The sequence below is a fragment of the Halichoeres trimaculatus genome, unplaced genomic scaffold, assembly GCF_033239565.1.
Source record: "Halichoeres trimaculatus isolate MK-OKI-2021-1 unplaced genomic scaffold, fHalTri1.1 fHalTri1_scaffold_15, whole genome shotgun sequence".
NCBI classification, from domain to species: domain Eukaryota; kingdom Metazoa; phylum Chordata; class Actinopteri; order Labriformes; family Labridae; genus Halichoeres; species Halichoeres trimaculatus.
Window position 1 is genome coordinate 27780198 of NW_027437193.1, and position 22000 is coordinate 27802197.

Here is a 22000-nt window from a genome sequence, read left to right on the forward strand (position 1 = left end):
CAGCTTCTCTGAGCCTGATAGTCTGAAAGCATTCCCATCAGCCCCCGGTGTTACACCCTGAGAAGTGACCCTGTTAACTGTCGACTCTCAGTTTATATCAGTAGATATCGAGTTGTAGATATCAAGTTTACAGCAGCTGTGAAAACATCAAAGGAGTCTTTGGGAATACATCATAGTTTAGATTTTTATTACAGTGTCACCTCCCACTCATGGAGGAAACATTCAGTGATAATCTGAAGCTGTTTGAGAAGGATATGCCCAGCTAAAGGTCATCAGTTAACAGGTTCACGCTTTGAACAGTAACACTGAGCGGAAATGACTTTTAAAATCCACTGTCTTGCTTGAAGCCGGGCACTTCAGGCATTTTTTGATCCCTTTTGTCTCTTTTCCAGGTGTTGTCTTAAGGCGGGTACACACTACAGGATAATCGGGCTGATTTTGGTCCAGATTTCCCCCTTACGTTCAAAGCCAGCAAAGGCCCGATTGTCGGATGACATCATGGGCTCTAATTTCCTGGCGCAGCACAGGGGGCGCAAGCCTGGCGCACCCTGCGCAGTGTTAATTTCGTGTGGCACACCGCCGTGCGCTGCCAATTTGACAATTTGGTAGACCGTCTGCGCAGAGATGGGTGTGACAGTCAGTCAGGGGGAGGTGTCGGCAGATTCATGTTGGTGCAGTGACAATTTTGTGCCAAAAACAGTGCAGAAGGTGCGCTGAAAGCTCGCCAGCTCAAACCTGGTCTATTCTTGGCGCAAAACGGAGCGCACCCTCCGCAGCTGTAATTTGGTGACAGGCGCACATGTGCTGCCCTCAGAGGCAGGTTTCCAGAGTGTCAGGCACATTTTAATGCAATAAACAATCACAGCAATCACTATTTAATGTAACCGTCTGAACCAGCATATACATTTATATCTATATTAACTGTGCCGTCACATCCGATGTCAGATTAAAGTCGTTCGTAATAATGGAAAGTTAACCTGACGGCAGCTGGAAGTTTGATGCACATCTTACAATTAAACAATAAACAGCCTTAACATCTGATACTGAGTATATATCTGGTTCTCTCATTTCATTTAATTCAAAGAAAAGAGGGAGAGAAAAGACGAAGAAAAAACAGACAAAATAAATGTATGTCACTCAGGATTTACCTGTGATTTCCCATATTTCTCTGTTTCAGTCTTTATTTTTAACCTGATCTAAAAAGAAGGAGTATATTGTTGTAAGGAGGATGTATACAGAGTATACAGTGTATCAGCAAAGGTTCTGCCATTTGGCGATGACAAACCAGGAGTGCAGGTGGATCAAAAGTATTCTGAATGGATAAGCCAGCTGTGTAACTGTCTCTTAATTTTGTACTCCTATTAATGCTCTGACCGTCTCCGCCACCGGGTCTTTCCAGCACACTGTTTTCGCGGTGTAGGGGATCAGTCAGACCAATCAGACGCTGCGCCGTGGCCGCAGCGCATTTAAAGGCGAGGAGAGGCGCTCATTTCATTGGTGAAAACAGCGCTCGGCTGTGTTAAAGCCACTCACAGCTTTTCTCTTCCCTCTCTGCCATATGCGGGGAGGGAGGCGTGGACGCGCTCCTCTGCGCCTTGACTGCGCCTCTCTTGGCACTGCAGGAAACTTGAAAAGTCCACCGGTCACACCCTGTCCGCCCGGCGAAGGCCGGCGCAGGGCAGGTGCGCCTGTGCTTGCGCCTGGTCTACGAAATTAGAGCCCAAAGTGTGATTTTCCCGTGGTGTGGGGTGTGTTAAGAGGGATTTCTTCTGGTCGGAGCCGCTCCGAAGGCCTCAGATTCAGAGATCATAGATAATGAACATGTTTAATAATTGCGACTAAAAATCCTGTAGTGTGTGGGGCGCTCTGAGAGGCGTCGAGCAGGTACAGCGTGTAATGTCAGGTGTACAGGAGCAAAGCCAATCAAGACACGAGCTGATTCAGCTGACTGAGAGGAAGTAAGAAATATACCTGTAATACTTAAAACAACTTTACTCACCTCCAACTCGCAGTGTTATTCATACAGCCCAAATCCGCACTGTCTCCACAACCTTTTCCATAGTCCCTTTTCTTTTGTGCGTTTTTTTCGACATTCTAGAGTGTGAAAAAAAACATCCTTGTTTTTTCTCGTTTGTCCGTCATGTTTGTTTACACCAAAGTCACGTTTTACTACCTGAGATTTGGAATATTGAGCGTGAAGAAGCTGAAGCTCTGCTGAAGAATCATTTAGTGTGTGGTGTCCTCAGAGTGCAAACCACACACTATAAGATCAGGAGAGACAAATCTTGTTTCTTTTGTTATCAAGTGTGTGCTCTCTAAATGTGTGCAGCTTTGGAGAATCCTGTAATGTGTACCAGCCTTTAACGAATCCACTCACAATGCAATGATGGAAAATAGACACAGCACAAGCTGAATCCCCTCTAAGCTAACAGGCAAACCGTAGTGTCGCACAGGATGATGCCGGTCTCTCTGTCCCCTTCTACGGCATCATCTTTGCTGTTTGGCTTTCGACTTTTCTTACTGCCCTCTACTGGTATGATGGTTTACTGCAATTTCTTTTGTTTCTTAATACGTCACTAGTCACTAGCCTGATTTACAATAACTTAACTGGACTTTACAGCGGAAAAGCATACTCTTATGGCTAGTTCCTTGAAGTGAAGTTTCTGGAACTTAAAGTTCTGGATACTTTTGGTTGAAAAACACCTTTACATGGACTCAGTGACTTTACAGTTTCAGAGAGACCCCTGCAAGAATCCTGTAAAAAGAAACTTTTGCAGCATCACTTTATTTGATTTATGCAAGTTGTAGAGAATAACAGTAACACTGATTTACAGTGACTGTTGAGATAATTAGACTCAGATAACACTTCTATGTAGCAGGATGCTGCAGATGTGGGCAGGCCTGTTTCTATGACAACCTGAGAAAATATTTATTCAAAAAACAACTTCAGCTAATTTATTCTTGAAGTTTGGGTGCAAGAAGCCAAGTCTGCTCCTTTGCTATTGCTACAAAATGATACCAGCAGCTTAGGTGGTTTGTTCCCATAAGTCAAACTAAATTCTATGGCCTGTCCATCTGTGTACGCCAACTGAACTTTAATCTGTTGCTTTAGCATTCTGTTTCAAAGGTAGCATCACACAAGTTGTCAGCAGTGTGCAAACCATATCTTATTTAAGACAATACAGCCTTCGTGGCTAATAGGATGGAAGCTACATTTAGCAAATTTCAAAATGAGGGGATTAAACAAACATGTCACACCATCTTCTTATAAGCTTCAACTGAAGAGAAAATCCTTTAATTTTAGTAATGCAGTATTTGTCAAGACCAGCAGTTGTGTGTTAGCATAAAAAGACAGAGAGGGCAATTAGTGTCAAAGGCTGAAGACTGCAAGCTTTTTATTACTAAGCACAGGTCCCTGCTGGGCTTATTAGTGATTGTTAACAAACTGTATTTCTTATGAAATGACAAGTGTCAGTCAACACATGCAAAGACCACTTTCTTTTTCACAGTTTAAAGAACTGGCATCAAAAATCCCTTGAGCAGTGTTGGTCTTGAAGTAAAGGGTATCTATTGATCAGTGTGTGCAGGTCTGAACCCCATACCTGCAGTGTAAACACACATGAGCACAGAGGGAAAAGTCCCTTGCTTCTCCAGAGGCTTTCTAGAGTTCATGTCAAAAACAACAACTAAGACCATGTCCCAACATCAAAAGCATCTTAATTGATTGATCTTGAGTGATCTTAGCGGCTTCTTTCACTGTATGACTCCTTAATTGAAAGAGTACCTCACACTAACAACATGTTTTTCAGTCTCTTCAGTGTTTTCTGTTTTGGATTATCACATGAGAATTTAATCCTGGCCCTTCTTTAAGGCGACATCGTGGTTATCTTTCAGCTTTGTCCAGACTCCTCTTCTTTCCAGTTATACTACCAACACTATAAAGCAGCTCTCGCTCGTAATACAAAACTGAGCAGAGACTCATTAAAAACTAGATCATAAAACTGTTCTTTTACGGCGCTTCTACTGTCTCATTATACGGCAGAACACCAGGCAAGTGTTAGAGCCTTCACAGTCAGACAGTCAGAGCTGCACACCCAGGGGACCGAGTGCTGGGTTCGAGCCCAGTGTAGTGTGACTGTACTTCATTTGAGAAAGAAGGAACTGGATCCAAATTAAAGAAGTGATGACTACAGAGGGTAGGAGAGGGGGGGACTAAAAGTAGTGTTTGGAGGTGCTGGCTGCAAGGCTAAGAGGAGGAAGAGAGAATTAACAGGAAGGGAACTCGTGTGTGATTGGTTCGGAGCCATAAGTACCGACAGGTTCATTGACAGATGCTGTTTTCCTGTGGAAACTCATGAAGTCATGATGTTTGCAACAGCAAAGGCTTGGCTTCACGTGGTAAAGCCATTGTTAGCCAATGACAATATAGCAGATTTGGGCTTACATTAGGAAATTTTGAGTTTGCAGGAAACATACTTATCATTATATTACAAGACCAAAGTAAGGTTAATATCATACAACTTTTACAAGTTTCAGTAAAGTCAACATTTTCACAAATATTTCAGAATCACGAAGAAATATAACTTAAAGTCCCTGTGAGGACTTTCTAAGTGATCTTGAAAAAGTCTCACTTCTAGATATATGCCTAATTGTAATCCACAACTCAAAATAAGATCATCAGCAAAAAACTAGGTTCCTTCTTGATACTATTTCTCAGCTCCCTGTTCAGATTGGCCAGGACTGGATTGATTTATGGCACAAAGAAGTCTCCATGACAACACCACAAGAAAGATCTGGGTTTTTTTTAGATCTGCTCAGAAGGATCTTGTGGATTAATTTTGTTGTAATGCTGAACTCTGGAACTGGACTGTCAAAAAAGGGCAGAAGAGCAAAAGAAGTCAATTTCACAACCAGGTTAAGCAGGACAGGAAGTTGTGCACAAAAATCATCTAAAATGCCTGATATCTTTCAAAATAAAATAAACCTTGTCCAAACCAGATCGTATTTAACTTGACCAAGTCAATAAACTGACATAATGAACGAAGCCAGGCCTGAGGTGAAGAAGCTGGTGGATTTACATCCAAAACAAGAACAAGGAGACTCTCAAAAGTGGATTGGGAGGTGAACTCCTTTGAAAAAATTTATGAAAAAGAGGTACAGTGCAAACTCTACAAAGTTAGGCTAGCGTATCACAAGTCGTCAACAACTGCACAGCATTGTAAGAGTGAGCCATGCAGCGGAAAGTGCAGCGTTGTCCACAGATCAACAGTCCATGGTCAGCTATGTCACCCAAAAAAAGAAGTTTGATGATCGAAGTGCAGAGCATAACAGCCCCCTCCCTCTATGTCAAAGAGTAATGTTGGTATTGTGTATGTGGATGGGCAGCAGCGGCAGCTTGCAGAGTCGGGGGGGGGTAATAAATAATCTTTGAATAGTTACGAGCGACTATTGAATAGCTCTTTTGCTTGAATTGCCTACTCTTTTGTACTCATGCTGGAAAAAGCCTCGCTGGTCTTTAAGGTGGACAGAGTGAAACTTACAAAGTTTGGGTTAAACTTACAGAAATAAACTCTGGCAGGATCACAACTTTTAACTTTTAAACTGTTCAGAAAAACAAACTGCTTCACAATACTCAAACATCTTTGCACCTCCCTAGATTGAGCCCTTCACACATCACCCACACAGGTGTTTTCACTTGGTTCCTAATTAGACCTCTTAATCAAAATCACCTGTGTCTGAGTGCAGGGGCATTTAACGTGGCACTAATTTTCAAAATCATTTAACAATTTGTTTTTCCAATTGATCACATATTTTGCTATACCACAACACTGACTCAGAAAACCCAGAACTGATCTTAAACTGGCTTACAGGCAATAAAACAGCAGTGAAAGAGCCAAACTATTCAAGAGCCAGCAAAACCATGCAATACATAACACAATTAACAGGCGCTCTGTCAACAAAGCTGTTGCAGGGTGATGCAGTGTATGTGGCCTCTGGCCAGAGAGGGAGGCTGTGAGCAGAGTCTGGTCAGAGGCAAACAACCTTCACTGGAGAGGGGAGGATCCAAAGGAGAGTTGTTGGTGTCATTAAAGAGTGGGATTGCTAATGATAGCATGCCAAGAAGAGTATATAAATGGATGGTGTCCATGAAGCACTGAGCATTATGGGGTGGTGCACCCTCGCTCATTGATTGACTGGCTAATTTCTGGCTGTTGCAGCTCCGGGGTGTTTTCTGGCTCCCAGCTGGTCGGTGGGAGTAAGTAACTGACTGGTGTATATTTCACTTGAGGAGATGATGATGAAGTGACAGGAGTGGGATGGAATCACGAGTCACGAAGCTTGAATCATGGTTTAACAGCCGAAGGAATTCCCTTGTGATGTAGTGTCTGTGTTCAGGCTGCTTAGTTATCGCTTCCTGTTCTACTTTGGCACATACTTTACTCTAGTTTTGTGCCTCGTTGGGGGTAAATGAATGTTTTTGAACAGTCGCAACATGTTGCTGCTGGAATTTCAAACATTATGACTGGAAATACACCGCATGCATCCATGCTCTGCGTATGTCAACTCACACTTGCTGTACGTTCAGTCCAGCACCTTGCAGGAAACCAGACAACTGGAGTCGTGAGACTGAAGAGTTCCCATGCACCAATTCCACTGTTGAGCTTCTCTTCATGCATGTTGGGCTGTAAACTCTCAGTCCTGTTGGCTCCACTCATAGCTAAATAAAACTTGACTAAAACAAACCGTGCCAAAACCAAGGGGCAACTTCCGGTCAGTAAAAATGAAGCCTCTGTGGAAGTGCTACAAGTTGCTGTTCATTGAGAATCCGCTTGAGGCTGGCTGCAGAAAGACTGGAAGTTACCGACACACCCAGCCATAAAAACAGACTTTACAGCATTAAAAGCACAGTTACAATCTGGTTCAAAAAAACGGTTTGGGTCTGGAACGCTGATTTCACCATCGGCACACACTGTGAGTTAATTTTTTTCTATCTCTGGGGTTTAAGTTTAGAAATTATTAGGATTGTCTGATCTTCCAATCAGAAGCACAGCTCAGGTCATGTGACCACCAGGTGCCCTGTAGCTGTTTGAAGAAAAACTCACACCCCATGTCATAGAGAATGTGGCTGCATCCTCGGATTGGCTTCATTTCACGGTTTCAGGAACAGACGGGCGACGTCGCGGATGCTTTGTCCATGTTTTATACAGTCTATGGTCAAAACCAGACACAGTTTTCACTTAGTATTTTTAGGTGGTTTCTGTGCACAACTTCCTGTCCCACTTGATCTGCTTTTAGTAAATGTGTTAAAATATGTCACAGCTGTGCCATTCTGCAAACTCAGGAGGCTTGCGTATCTGTTGCTAAAGTCGGAGCAGGGATGTAGCCAGACCAGATTAGAGAAGATTAGATCGAGTGTGAGTGGACACGTTGGCTGTTTCCCAAAGCCAAGGTACCTTGCCTTGCCTTGGTCTGATGTGGGCGTGGGGTGGGCGTGGGCAGGCTTCCACATCATCAGTCGCTGCCCAAGTGCTGTTCCAATGTTCATGTCCTCCGGAGGCATATGTCCTCCGTTTGGTTAGCATGTGGCTAATTGACCAAGGATACACAGGTGTATCCTTCGCTGCCTTGCCATGGCTATAAATACCCAACATGCAATGCGTGAATCTACAAAAAAGGAAAAAAATGGAAGGAAAAGACGCACCAGCGGAGGCGCGTGGTAAATTCCAAATTAAATGTAAGTAACAAAATACACCTCTGAAAATAACAACTTATACCATGTCCACCACTTAACTATTTTGTGTGTCACTCACGTAACTATAATTACTGAGAAGCTGCACCTGCAGAGTGTCAATGATGTGACAATAAAAAAGCAAAAAGTGTAGAAAAGTGGCAAGTTATGACAATATTTGTAGCCGTCTGAGCTCCTCCCAAAATATGCCTTTGTAGTCTGTTCCATTAGCATCTCCTTTTGAGCAGAGGCAGGACACTTGCCTTGGATTGGAAGGAAGTGGCTTCAGAGGCACTGCCTTCCAAGGCAAGGCAAGGCAAGGTACCTGGGCTTTGGGAAACAGCCCCTGACTTGAATAGAAACCTTTCTAATCTGATCCAGTGCTGAGCTGGACCAGAGACACATCTGGTGTACTTTGTCCATAAATGGTTTCTTTCTAAAAAAGACATGAAGGACAGCTATTTCTAATGGCTCTCTTTAAGTTTTTTTGTGAGAGCTTGCGATTAACTTGAAATATATATTCTTATAATATCACTCTATTTATAAACCTCTACCACCAGAAGCTTCTTTGTCTTCAGTTTCTCAAGAACATTTTTTAGTTTACTTTGAGCTCTAAAGTTGATCTGAACAACATCAGTGTTTATCTTTGTGTCAGAAATACTAAAATCTAAGAATGACTTGTTAAAAGTTGATAAGACAAAAACAACAGACCTCTTCTTTAGGACGGTGCTGGACTCAATCTTAAAGTCAGCTTATATTGTTGCTAGGCGCTGCCCTGTTGGCTGTGGCTACCTTTTGCAGCAGCTCTCTCTTCTTGGTCCGTTTCTTGTAATTTTTTCGTCTCTTTTTGGTAATCTTTGTATTTGGAGTGGATAATACTTTGTATGGCTCATTTGTTGGTCATGGACACCAAACTTTTTGTGGCTTCAGTGATATTTTTACTACTTTTTCTCCTGTGTTTGTCTGGAGATCCTACATGTAACCATGGCTGCATTGTTTACATTACATTGTTGGAATCAGCTATTAGCAGCCTGTAGCATGTCAATGCTAACTGGTGTAAGGCCTGATGTTTCCCCACAAGGTGAGGAGAAGGAGGTGAGGACAATGTGCTGGTTCTCAGGTGTGAGATAAGAAGTGACGACATGGACCTGTCCTTCCATCCATCGTTATTGGGAACGTAAGATCTATCTCCAATAAGATGAACAAGCTAGCTGTGCTAACCCAGCAACAGAGGGAATACCAGCGGGCAGAGTAGCATCATGCTATTCACAGACATGGCTAACAGAGCTAACACCAGACACCAACACCACATTGGAAGAACTTCACCTGCTGTGAGCAGACAGGATCCAGGAGACAGAGATGGAGCATGACTGAAGAAGCTCAGTCCTGGACCCTGTGGAGGTGGAGGCTGGCTGAACTGGACAATGATGGACAAGCTGTCAGCATCTATTTTCTTATGGACATTTTTGTACTTTCTATACACTTTCTCACTTTTGTTTTCTTGATTGCTGCTGTGACTTTGATTTTGTGGTACTTGTTAGAATGACAATAAAGTTTTATTCTATTCTATTCTATTCTATTCTATATGTCACTTGTTATATGTTTCTTTAATACAGTCGTGTATTTTCATGGCTGCATATTGCGTAGATTTCTATGGACAGTGATGACAAACAACATCAAGAGTGCTTTCCCCACGGCTAATCCCAAAGGAGACCGAACAAATCCCTTTGCATCTTGCCACCAGCATCAAAGCTGGGGAGAGAAACACAGCACATCAAAGCCTCACACCAAACACACACACACACACACACACACACACACACACACACACACACACACACACACACACACACAAAATCATCAACAGCCGACAACTTTAGAGCCAAAAATTACCTCTGAATAACACATCCCATCTTGTTTCCTTCAACTTTTTTACTTCAGTCAGTGAATTGCCACAACAAATAATCTCCCACTGATTGCAATGAGCTGCTTTGTGCAACCTTAAATGTCTCGACCAATTCAGCAGACACTCACTAGTGTCCTGACTCATGCTGAGAACTGGTGAACTGTATTTGGAAGCTATTTTTGTGGCAGCAGTCCATCCTGCGGGCAGAATATTCAGCGTGTAGACTGCTACAGCAGCATCTTGTCACGTGCCTGAATCCAGGTCAGCCTGAGCGCTGGAGACGGGGATGCTGCTCACCCACCTCGATCCCCAAAGACCGTCCAGAGCTCTGCTTTAACAAGGAAACAATATATGACATTTTCATGCTGTATGTAAACCTTTCTGCGAAGTCAAACGCAGGATTTAAGCAGCTGACAGTCGTCTGAGCTATATCATACAGAAATATATGCTGTGTTTCTTTTAGATTGAGTAAAAAAATAAAACATCACATCCTGGTAGTAACAGGAGCTGATACCACCTCAGCAGCAGGTTTATCACGGTCGCTCCGTCTATCTGTCGCACCTTCTGTTTATTTGTGCTCTGCTTATCTGTCACCCTCCTCTCAGCACCCCTCTCTGTCTCTCCAGCTGAGCATCGACTGGATGGGTTCTTGGATGAAAAAAGCTGTGATTGTTTAGTGAAAACTCAAAGTGCCCCTCGGCTGTTTCATCTCATAATTAAGCACTGGAGCAACAATCTGGCAGCAGGCGAAACCCACAGCAGATACGGACACTACCACGGTGTCAGGCTCATATTCTTTATTTGACTGAATCTGTTTCAGCGCAGAGGAGAAAGTGAAAACTTACAGAAGTCCTAAAGGGTTTAAAGTCAGTGGAAGCACTCTGGAGCGTTTTGATTGCTCTGAACGTATAACACGGCAAAACATTACCCCTCCCCTCCTCTCCTCTCCTCCCCTCCCTTCCTTTCCTTACACGTGAGGAGCTTTATGCTCTGACTGCTCTGCTGTTATCTCTGTCTTCTCATCTATTCCTAAATTTGAAGCGACATGAAAGCAGGGTGCATTTTTGGCATTTCTGCATAATTGCATCATTTGGCAAGTGGTACCATTATTTCCAGCTCTCTGTGCACAATGCAGAGACTTAAAGAGGACACTTGGAAACCCCACTTTTTCAGTGTTTTTGCTCAAAGATTTGGGTGTCAGGAGTATATAACCCAGTTATTTGTTTGAAATCCATCTCTGTCGGTTAATATAAGGCTTAATTAGCATAGCATGACCGACTTTTCAGAATCCACTGTCACCTCTTTAGCCGTACCCTCAGGAATGGTTCTTTGTAAAAGCCCATGATGGATTTACTCTAAAGTGTAGGAACTACTTAGATGTTAATATGTCACATGTACTTGTGAATGGATTTTGTTTATCGTGTTTTTGTTTACATTATGAATGATCTAAAACACAACATCCATCGCATTCTCTTAACTTATGTAGAAAAAGATGTGATAAAGTTCAGATAAACATGAGGTGGCTCTGTTATCAGGACATCATAGAAAAGAAGGGCGGGGTTAGAAGGAGCTCATTTGGATTTCAAGAGACTCACCTGAACTGACCTTTTTATTTAAAGAAAGGCTTTAAAGATGGGTTAAGAATCTCTTCTAAAGCTAAGTATTAATAACTGTGTTTATAAGGCCGTTATGGCCCTATGGTCTGATCTACGCAATATAAAAAACAAAAAGAACGAAAAATTCCATTCAGTACAACAGGTTGGGATCCATGGTCACACCTCGTCCTTCCCCACTACCCCTCTCACGTCAGCCAGCTGCTCAGCTACTGAAGCATCACAGAGCCGGAGAAGACCGAAACCAGGAAGCTGTTAGTAATACCCTCCACAGGGAAGAGAAGAAAACGAAAAAGTTTCAAGGAAAAGGCTGAAGCAAGAAAGAATTATGAGCCATACAGGTGCCAACAGAGACTGAATATTGGAGAAATGTACAACCTATAGAAAAGACTGAAGACTGACGCTGAGAAAGCTGTTGAACAGGTAATGACTTTGTTTACCACAGTGGGAGATGTCAGCTGAATTACTCTGGTTAGTCTGTGCCTGTACTGGCTAATGATTGAACGCTGCTGGTTGGAACGGGTTGTCTCTGTCAATAGATTTTAGCATAAGTTAGCCACGCATCTTTAGCATTGTAAACTGAGCTGGTGAAGACACGCCCACAGCTGGCTCTGCTCTGATCAACTGGCAGTGGCAACGCCAGCCCCGCTTCGCTGATTTATGGTTTTGATGGCACCGGTTCAGTTGAAAAAGATCAGATCGTACACCATAGCTTTAATTCGTAGAAAGTTTGGACTGAAACATGGTGAGGAGGCTTTATTTAGACACCATGTTACTCTGTTTAATTAAAGAAAAAGAGAATGAAGGGGGATTTCTGCTTGAGCCTGATTTAGATCTATGGCATTAAAAGGATGGGAGTCATTCCCTGAAACTCTTCATTTGGACACTGCTCACATTTTGAGGTTCAAGATAGTTGAAATGACTTCATTCTGATTGCCTGATTGTATTAGTTGTAAACATACGATTAAACTGATGAATTACTTCCCCTCAGTGTGTTCCAGATGCTTCTGTACGAGGCTGAAATCAAACCCACAGTTTCATTTTGCTTTTGGTAAACAGAGGAGCAGCAAAACAAACTTTCCCTTTCCCTCACACCTCCTGCCCAGCAATGAAGCAGGATGGGATGCACTGCACTGTCACCTAGTTTCCATGGTAACCTGTTGCTATGGAAACAGGCCCTGGAACAGGCTGAGGAGCCAAGGCGGCGGAGATTTTTTGTTGCCGGAGAGGAACAGGGGAGGTGAGGAGGATAGCTGAGAGAGAAAACATTGAGAAACACAGTAAAGTGGAAGGACTCACGCTCACAGCTCAGGTGCAGCGTAAAGATTAACACAACGCCCTTATCACCTCAAAATCACTCTGAAAAACAACTTCTAACTCAGGATAGGTGGCGTTTCAGGTCCCAGATTTCTGATGTTTCAAGTTTTTGATCATGATCATGACTCCACACTGTTAAAACAGGATGAAGCAGCCTCATTGACATTCATCTCACAGTTTTGCTGACAGTGTACAGCAGACATTACCAAACTGCTGTGATGGCTGCCGGCTGGAACTAAGGACAAACAAGGGGAAAAAGACTCTCCCTGTGTGTTAAACCATTACTGTCTTTGTGAGGCCTGAGTTAAGATTTTGAGATTTAAAAACACAAATTTAAGGTCACTGGACGACTTTTAGATTTTCAATTCTTAAACCTTGAGAGTTCACGCACATTAGGACAGACCAGACTGATTTCTAATATCGACAATCCTTGGATCATGCACAAGACTGCTAGACCACACACTCAATTCATTAGCTGCCATCGACATTTATAGACGTCAGTTTGATTACAACTGTTACTGCTTCTATAGAACTCATTTATGTTTTCCAGCGGGGGGAGGCAGGGTCTGGAGGAGCTTGTCGATCAATGTCAGGCTTGTGAACTACTGTAGGTGACATTAGCATGGATAGGAGAAGAAGATGTGAGTTAAGAGACATGGCAAAATGTTGCAAGTCAGAAAGTTCAGGAAGCTTACCCTCAAACTGAGAATGTGTCGCGGTAGTTCAGAAAGATGGTTACCTTTCACATTTGAAATGATTCCCGGTGCCCGGTACCTAGCAATCGGTATCAGTACTCAACCGTACCAATTTTCTGTACTTGTAATAATAAATAATATCTAATATATAATAATTAAAAAAAATAAAAATAAAAATAAAATAAAATAAAATAAAAATAAAATATAATAATAATAATAATAATAACAATAATAATAATAATAATAAAATGTACCTAAATATGGTACATTTTGATTTTACGTAAATCAATACCTGGTAATTTTGGCAGAATTCGGTTGGTACCTATAAAAGTACCCAATTCGGTACCCATCCCTAGGCCCGATTGTGAGAAAAAGTGATGGAGATCATGGAGAGGATCACAGGATGTAGCGCCCGAGATGAACGTGATCTCAAAAAGTATGTTTTGGTTGTTTTTTTTAATCAAAAACAGGAAGAGAGACATGTAAGAGGAGAGTCTACAACCCCTAGGTAGTTTCAGTGTTGATATAGTCATAGAAAATGATATTCTGTGGGTCTAGAAAGATTGTTGGAAATGCTTTGAAAAAAGCTGGAAGCTAATGGGTTAACTAACCACAAGATCTCATAGGGAAGCTAGTGTGATCAAATGTAACGCCAGAGGATAAACAAAGACTGAGTCAGCTGGTCATTCTGGCATACTTCTATCACCCAGACACTGATAATGAGGAAAAATATGAGTCAATAACGCCACATCCTGGTCTTGTTTACCAGTATTCAACTTGGCTATAGCCACAGTTTTGTTTATGTTGGCTGCCATGCTCATAGTGATTTGTACAGCCCAGTCTGCTCCTCTCATTTGTTATTTCAGGTATTCCATCAAAAAAGGTCCAACCAGGAATACTAAACATTTAACAAGTTTAATTTTAACATGTTAAATTTTACGATTCCAGAGGTTGAACAACCTTAGGGATCACATGGATTAATACAGGTGATAATACATAATAAGTTAGGAATACTGTTATTTACATCAGTTATTTACATCAGTACTTTTCCTATTTGGTCTGAATTTTAATTAAACAAGTAATAGCTCCCTTTGTATTACTAACAATGAATGACAAGAAACACCATTTTCATTAGTTTAATATTTGTTACCCCAACAAATCAGACAACAAAACAGGTAGCCCCAAATAACCAAAAACAAACAAAGTCAATAGCAGGTGTTTCCACCATTTCCCGCAATGACAGCTTGAGAGCAACGTCTCATGCTCCTCACTAGCCACATAATGTTCTGAGACTGAGCGTTCTACTCCTCTACAAGTGCTACACACAGTTCTGCCAAGTCACATGGGGATGGGGTACGATCATCTATCTCTGCTTCAGCTGGCCCTAGACATGCTCTATGGGATCAATGAACAGAAAGTTGGGGGTATGCTGGAGAAATTGGTGGATGATCATGGGTTCCATGATGTCTCTGAGGCAAGAATGTGTGCCATCTACAAACACTAAATCTGTTTTGCACTGACTGGTGATGCCTGCCCAGACTGTTGCACCTCCTCCACCAGAGGGAACTCTGGGAACCATGTTGACCTGGGCGTATTGCTCACCTTGCCTTCTCCAGCAACGCTGACGACTATCATTTCTGTACAATGTGACTCGACACTCATCAGTGAACAGGACAGTAGACCACTGCTGCGTTGTCCAGTTCACATTGTCTTGTGCCCACTGCACAATGGTCACGTCGGTGTCTTGGTGTCAGTGGAGACACCAGTACCGGTTGTCTTGCGTTCAAGCCAAAGCAGTGGAGTTGGTTTTGAATGGTTTGTCTGAAAAACCCCAGAACCCACTTCTCATAAACGGGCCTGCAGCTGTGTAGCAGTTGCGTAACGGTGCTTGAGTGCATCGGTCCTTAGGTGCTGGTCATCACTAGGGTCCATCACTTGTGGTGCTCCACTCCTGGGTCTGTCATGACCACTGCCAGTACTTCTGTGTCTTGCTGCAAGTCTGCTGATCACACTTTAAGGGTGTATTCACACCTGTGCCTCGTTTCGTTTGTTCCGATTCAGGGGCAAAAATGATACAATTGTAGCGGTTGTCACTTGGTTCGTTTGTGTTCACAAGGCAAAAGTCTGTTGTGGTCCAAAGTTGTATAGAAATGACAGGTGTGATCGATTTTTTTCTTTCATAGATCAAACATCATACCCAGAAGGCGGGGAGTTCCCTTATCTTCATTGAGCATCATGTATGGCTAGTTAGCGTTATAGCGTTTATGGCTCATGTAAAAGTGTGTGCTATACGTTCAACATATGTAGTTTTTTCAAGAGTCCTGAGAGCATTAAGGCACTTTATTTCTTTACTGCTCCACATGAGCCCACGACTCATTTTCCTCATTTTCTTGATTCTTCTACTCCGTCTTCTACTGTTTTGACTACTACTGCTCACATCACTATAGTGTGAACCACAGTTATGAGTCAGTTGTGCCGATTGCTGGGGCGTTTGTGTTCTCACTATAAAGGAACCGCTACAGGGCTCGAATGGAAGCGAGCCGAGACCACCTATTTTTGGCGATCTCTACCCGCTTGTTTTGTCCCGCATCCAAGAGCGGTTACTATGTTCACATGTGCCCAAACGAACCAGATTTCGGGGGAGGCGGCTCACTGTTTGGGAACAACTGCCCTAAATAATCTAGGTGTGAATACACCCTAAGATCCACCAATTTCACGAGCAACATCTGACTGCCCGCTACCGACCTGTAGGCGCGCAATGGCCAGGTGGCGCTGCTTGTCCATATAGTGACGGCAAGTGTTCATGGCTGCTTGAATGATGAACTGGGAGTGACCTGCTGACAATACCAGCTTACTATACCCCCAGAATGCTGAAACTGATGCCACAATGAAAAGGGTTGTCTTTTTGTATTTTTTGGTATTGGCCCCAATATGTAAGGCACAATGTACGCACTGAGACCATTACATGAAAAACACAAAATGAAGAGTGTCAATCGCCCTAATACAATTGCCTTCCTATCCCAAAAACCACTGAAGTGAAACAAAGACCTTTTGTATGAAATTGACTGAGTCTCACAATATCCCTAACTTATTGTGAGTAGTGTAACTGGTTACGACGGTCACTGCTGTCTGAAAATACACATTTCAGTTTTTCCAACCATGATGAGGGCCCATCCCAGTATCTGTAACAGGTATATGATGTTTATATGCCAAAACACAGAAATAGGACACTTTGAAACATTGATTGAACCGAGATACTCAAGGCCACCCCTCATCAAATGTCAGTGGTCTGTAGTGGGCTCTTGAGATAATCTTTTAAGATCTCAAGCAACAGTTGTAAAGGAAAAAAAGGCTTACACACTCAATAACTTGTTCTTTAAACAAAGAAAGGCAAACAGCTTAATTTGTGTCAGAGAGAAAATACCAAGGAGGTAGTATGTTTGCCTGGCAACATACTTCCCAGCATAAGGCACTTTCCCAGAAATTACACACCCAGACGCCTTTTGGACGCGTTTGACTTCCTGTAACATCTCTCTTCACACACACAGTCCTCCCCACCCTCTCACCCCTCATCTCCATCTAGCTCTGATCTTCCCCGGCTGTGGTAAGACTGCAGCCTGCTGGGCTGCTCTGTTCTGCTGCTGTCCCATAGCGAGCCTTGCAGCGTGTTGTGTACTACAGACAGTGACAGACAGCATGGGCAGGGGCTGGCAGGAAGCGCCGCATCACAGATGGGTGCAAGCAGACTTTTGAATGTGCACTTATTCAGTCGACTGAGGCTTAGACACACCATTCCTTAGACAAACTGTAACAAAGAGTATTGAGGGACGCTCTAAAACACACAAACAAAAGTGTGTGGAGATGAGCTAACAGAAAGTCAATTAATGACAGTTAAACAGTTCCTTAAAATCCCTGCTCAAAAGTATTTCTACTTCAGGCAGTGAAGTAGAAATAATTCACTACATGAATACTTTGACACTGTAAATGTGGATGAATATCAGATGAAGCGAGTTTCCTCATGTACATGTATAGCTTAAATATGAACTAATCTGACAAATGATATAGAAATCCAATTTACTTATTTCATTAATCTATCTACTTTTATTTGAATAATGTCTTTTTTTATGTTAGATTTCGTCTAATACATCTATTACTGTGATATACTCTGTTTCAATGATACAAAAAAAAATGGAAGCACACGTTTTGTATGTACACCCAATTTAAGGAGGTATATGAAAAGTCGCTGTCAAGTCTGTACAATGAATTTTGAATTGCATTATTTATCCATTATTGTGATATTATGATCCTATGAGTATCATTTTTTTTATGTATGTATCATATTCTGTCTGGGTGGTGGGCACAAAAAAAGGGAAGGGAAAAATGTGTCAATATTGTATGAAACATTAAAATATGTATTATGGTGTTGTTGATATCAATTGACACGATAAAGTATTGAAAAAATGTATTTCTACTTCATGTGATATTTTTGTAAACCAAGAACATACAACTATTCTGAAGACTTTGATAAGGTTTTATTTTAAAGAAAATATACATTTTTGATGACCAGCTTAAAAGTGTGTGTGCATGGGTGTGTGCTTTCCCAATTACAAGAAATCCACTTGCAGCTCTTGGGTTTGATAGATTTTTATCCATCTGAGTCATTATTAAACCTCAGTTGCTGGCTGTTGCTAAGTCGGTGAAAAGATAACGTGTCAATTTGTACACAGCAGGAACCAAAACCAATGCAAGACAGAGTTTTCAGGAGTCTCACAGCCAATCAAAGACATTCTTCCTTTATTAAATGGAAACGATGCAGCAGGTATACTTAATATCAGCTGCTACGATTAGTGGAGCCAAAAATAGTTACTGATTGTCTAATAGCCTTCAACTGAGCCAAACACCATGAAGCATGAATGTGAGCGAGATCTGATAAACTGAGAGGAAGAGTAACAGGACAACCTGTCCTGTTCGGGTGGTCACAGTTTCACAGGAATCACAGATTTCTGTGAAGACTGGATGAATGGTGTAGAATAACAGTCTGACATTTCAGAAGCTCCTAGTGTTACACAATTCTGCTGTGGTCCATTAACACAAACAACCCACAACCACCCCCTGAAATCCTAAACACAAAACCCTGAATAGTAATGTGTCAGTCTGTTTATTCATTAGTTCATCCACTGGTCTGTTCATTTCTCTACACATTAGGTAAAAGTAAGCAGACAGTAAAATATATTTTCCTTCAAGCTCATGATCTCTGAACATTAAGTTCATTGATGTAGTGTCATTTTATAAATGTACATTGTTATCAATTATCTTTAAGAAGATACAATCAGAGGGGGTATTCTGCCTTTTTAGGCTTCATACTGTTCCTCTGGTACTCCTGCAGTCGCTTAACTCAGCTTTACTGCTAACTTTTCCTCACCCTTATGTTTTAGAAAACCCTTATTCCAGCCTCTGTCTGAAATACTGTGTCAAGGCTTTCACTGCACACATCTTCACCCCCCTTCCCTCTGATTGGCCAGTCCTCTGGAGTCTTGTTAGAGGCAGAAATTAGTGTATCTTAGTGTTTGAGACATAGTGGCAGATCCTTCCAGTGTTTAAAAAGCCACCTGAATGAGAGGATCTTTAGCTGCTGTCCTGACCTGTGTCCACTTTTCAAGAAAAAAATCCATTACTCACAAATCTGGTCCATGGTCCGTTTGTTTTACAGGTTTTTCATCGTCTGTTTCTTTAAAAATCCCATTAGTTCAGCTCAACAATAACTCAAAAACCCTATTATCCATTCACCTTCTCGCGGTTAAAAAAAAAAAAACGTTTGGCTCAAGCTTCACTCACCCTGCATGACACAAAAGACTGACCCCCATACCTGCCCTGACTGCCCTAATAAACAAAACTCCACCCATTATCAAGCACTTCAAAAAAGATCTAAATAAATCTATGAATTAACATTAACTACCAACTTAATTAATTTAAAGTTAATATATTTACATGAATTTTATCCTTTGAAAAAATCATATGAACTAGAAACTGTAATAAATTTGCTGTGCAGAAATCAACTTAAAATGAACTCTACACCTACAATATGTTGTGAACATAGAGTGTATAAAATGTGGACATAGTCTCCTCTATGTCCTGTTTGTTCCTGAAACTGTGAAATGAAGTCAGTCGGCGGACAGGGCCATATTGGATATGACGTGGGCTTTAAACTTTTTTTTTTTTTTTACAGCTTTAGGGCACCAACATACACTGTATAAAACATTGACGTGGCCTCTGCGACGTCACCCGTCTGTTTTTGAAAGCCTGACATGAAGCCAATCCACGGATGCAGCTACATTTGATATGACCCCAGCTGTAAGTTTGAACAGCTACAGGGCGCCTAGTAGTCACGTGACCTATGTCTCAGAGCTGTGCCTCTGATTGGACAATCAAACGATCCTAATAACTTAAAAACCTCTGAGATAGAAAAAAATTCACTCACCCCACAGTGTGTGCCGATAGTGAAATTAGCATTTTAGACCCAAGCTGTTTTTTGAACCAGGCTGAAAATTTGTTTTTGATACCGTAAAACTGTGTTTTTAAGGCTAGGTGTGTACATGACTTCCAGTCTTTCTGCAGCCAGCCTCAAGTTTATTCTCAATGAACAGAAACTTTTAGCACTTCCTCATAGGCTTCATTTTTACTAAGAGGATGTTGCCCTTCGGGCGGAAATCAGTCATGTGAGCAGAGCTGTGTGTCTCATTGGATAATCAGACAATCCTAATATCTTCTAAAACGCCTAGTTCGAAGAAAAAAATTCACCCCCATACAGTGTGTAGGGATGGATACCAAATTAGTAGGTACCGGCCTAATTCTGTCAAAAGTACCGGGTATCGGTTCACGTAAAATCAAAAGGTACCATGTTTAGGTACCTAAATGTATCTTTGACTATGACAGAGAAGGCGATTTTCCATGCTGAACATGAACACAACATTGCAAGGTTATATATTGAAGAATAAATATATCAAATTGAAAAGAAAAATACATTTTATTCTTAAACAAATTAACATTTTTTGCCACATAAACACAAAAAAGTACCAACACTTGGTACGGTTGAGTACCAATACTGATTGCCTGGTCCCGGGCATCATTACTGTATCATTGCAAATGTGTAAGGTACCCATCCCTAACAGTGTGTGCTGATAGCTCAAGACGTTTTTTGAACTATGCTGCAAATTGTTTTCAATGCCATTACAGACCTTTTTTGGCTGGGTGTGTATGTGGTTTCTGGTATTTCTGTTGCCAGCATCGTGTGGATTATCAATGAACATCAACTTTTTGCACTCCTGTGTAGGTTTCATTTTTACCAACCAGATGTTGCCCCTTGGTCATGAACCAATTAGGAAATCCTTCTGTGATGATGACCTCATCATTTTGACAGGACATGTTATGAAGATCTTGTGCCATTTTTAGGAACAGACTGTTTTGTTCAGTTTAAAGAAAAAAACTGGGATTTCTTCAACATATGAATGTGTAGCAGTTTAGAAATCCAGACACACTAAGAGTTAACAGCCAGCACTGTCACTCTATGGTAAAGCAGAATACCCAATCTTTAAGTACAGGTTGGTATTGATCCACAACACCAAGGTAATTTAACAGCATGAACAATTACATCTTTGCATTTACTTTGCTCAGATTAATTCAGAGGAAGGTTCTGTCTTAGACTTGTTTAGTGAACGTCTTTATTGCTCTCCTCTGTTGGCACACAGCAGCCACAGTGTGTGTGTGTATGTGTGAGGTGCAGTGTTTGCCAAAAGCCTGCTGACAGCTGCTGGCAGCTACAGTGTTGCGGATGCATAAGTCACTGTCACAGCGTCTTACTTCTTCCTACATGGGAGGTGTCAGTTCAATAAATGTATGATTATCAGGGGGTTGTCAAGAAGCAGTTTAGTGCAATGCTTGGCTGAAAGGGAAAGGAAAGAGGAGCTCCCAGATCTCTGAGTCTCTTCAGAGCAAACACAACACAAAGACGTACGGCACAAAGGTCTGAAGACACATCTGGAGCTGCGGCACTGCAGGGCACAGTGTGACAAAACACGCTTATGTGTCTGTGTGTGTGTGAGTGGATTTGGAAGAGATGTTTGAAATGTCTATGCAAGGATACGTGTGTGTGTGTGTGTGTGTGTGTGTGTGTGTCTAAGTAGTGAAGTCCAGCTGTACTGCACATCTGGCGGCATGCTATGCCCTGAAGATCAGGAGGTCAACCCTGAGTAACGTGAGGGGGATGAGACGAATAAAAAGGAGAGGACAGAATGAGAAGATGATGGTTTATAAAATGAGATTAAATTTAAAAAGAAAGGATCTAATGTGACACGAGTAGATGAGTTAAGTAAATGTTAATGCCCCTTTGTTCTTTTCATACTTTCACATTTCTTTGTCTTGTAGTTTTTTTTTTGTTTCATAAATTTGATGTCTACAGAGAAACAATGCTAGGCTTCTTTCAGCCTGTCATCACTTTGGGAGAACCTCTTATAAAAGGACAAATGACAAGTTTTTTAAGAAAGTCCCAAAAATGTGAATGTCTTGTGCCTTTCCTCCTTTCAGCTTTAACAAAGTCCTCTCAGTGTGCAACACAAGCGAGTGTCAACACACAGCTGTCCCCTCTCTACTACAGAGCACAAAATAAAGTACACAAAATACAAATTTTTCCAAGTCATGGTGTTGTAGCTCAACACAAACCTCTCAGAATGAGGACACTGTGAGA

General features: G+C 41.8%; 1 protein-coding gene across 1 annotated transcript in view; it reads right to left on the reverse strand.

Annotated features, from left to right (window-relative positions):
• ece2a (endothelin converting enzyme 2a) overlaps positions 1 to 22000 on the reverse strand; it is a 131444-nt gene that overhangs the window by 19632 nt on the left and 89812 nt on the right. The gene's annotated exons all lie outside the window — the stretch shown is intronic.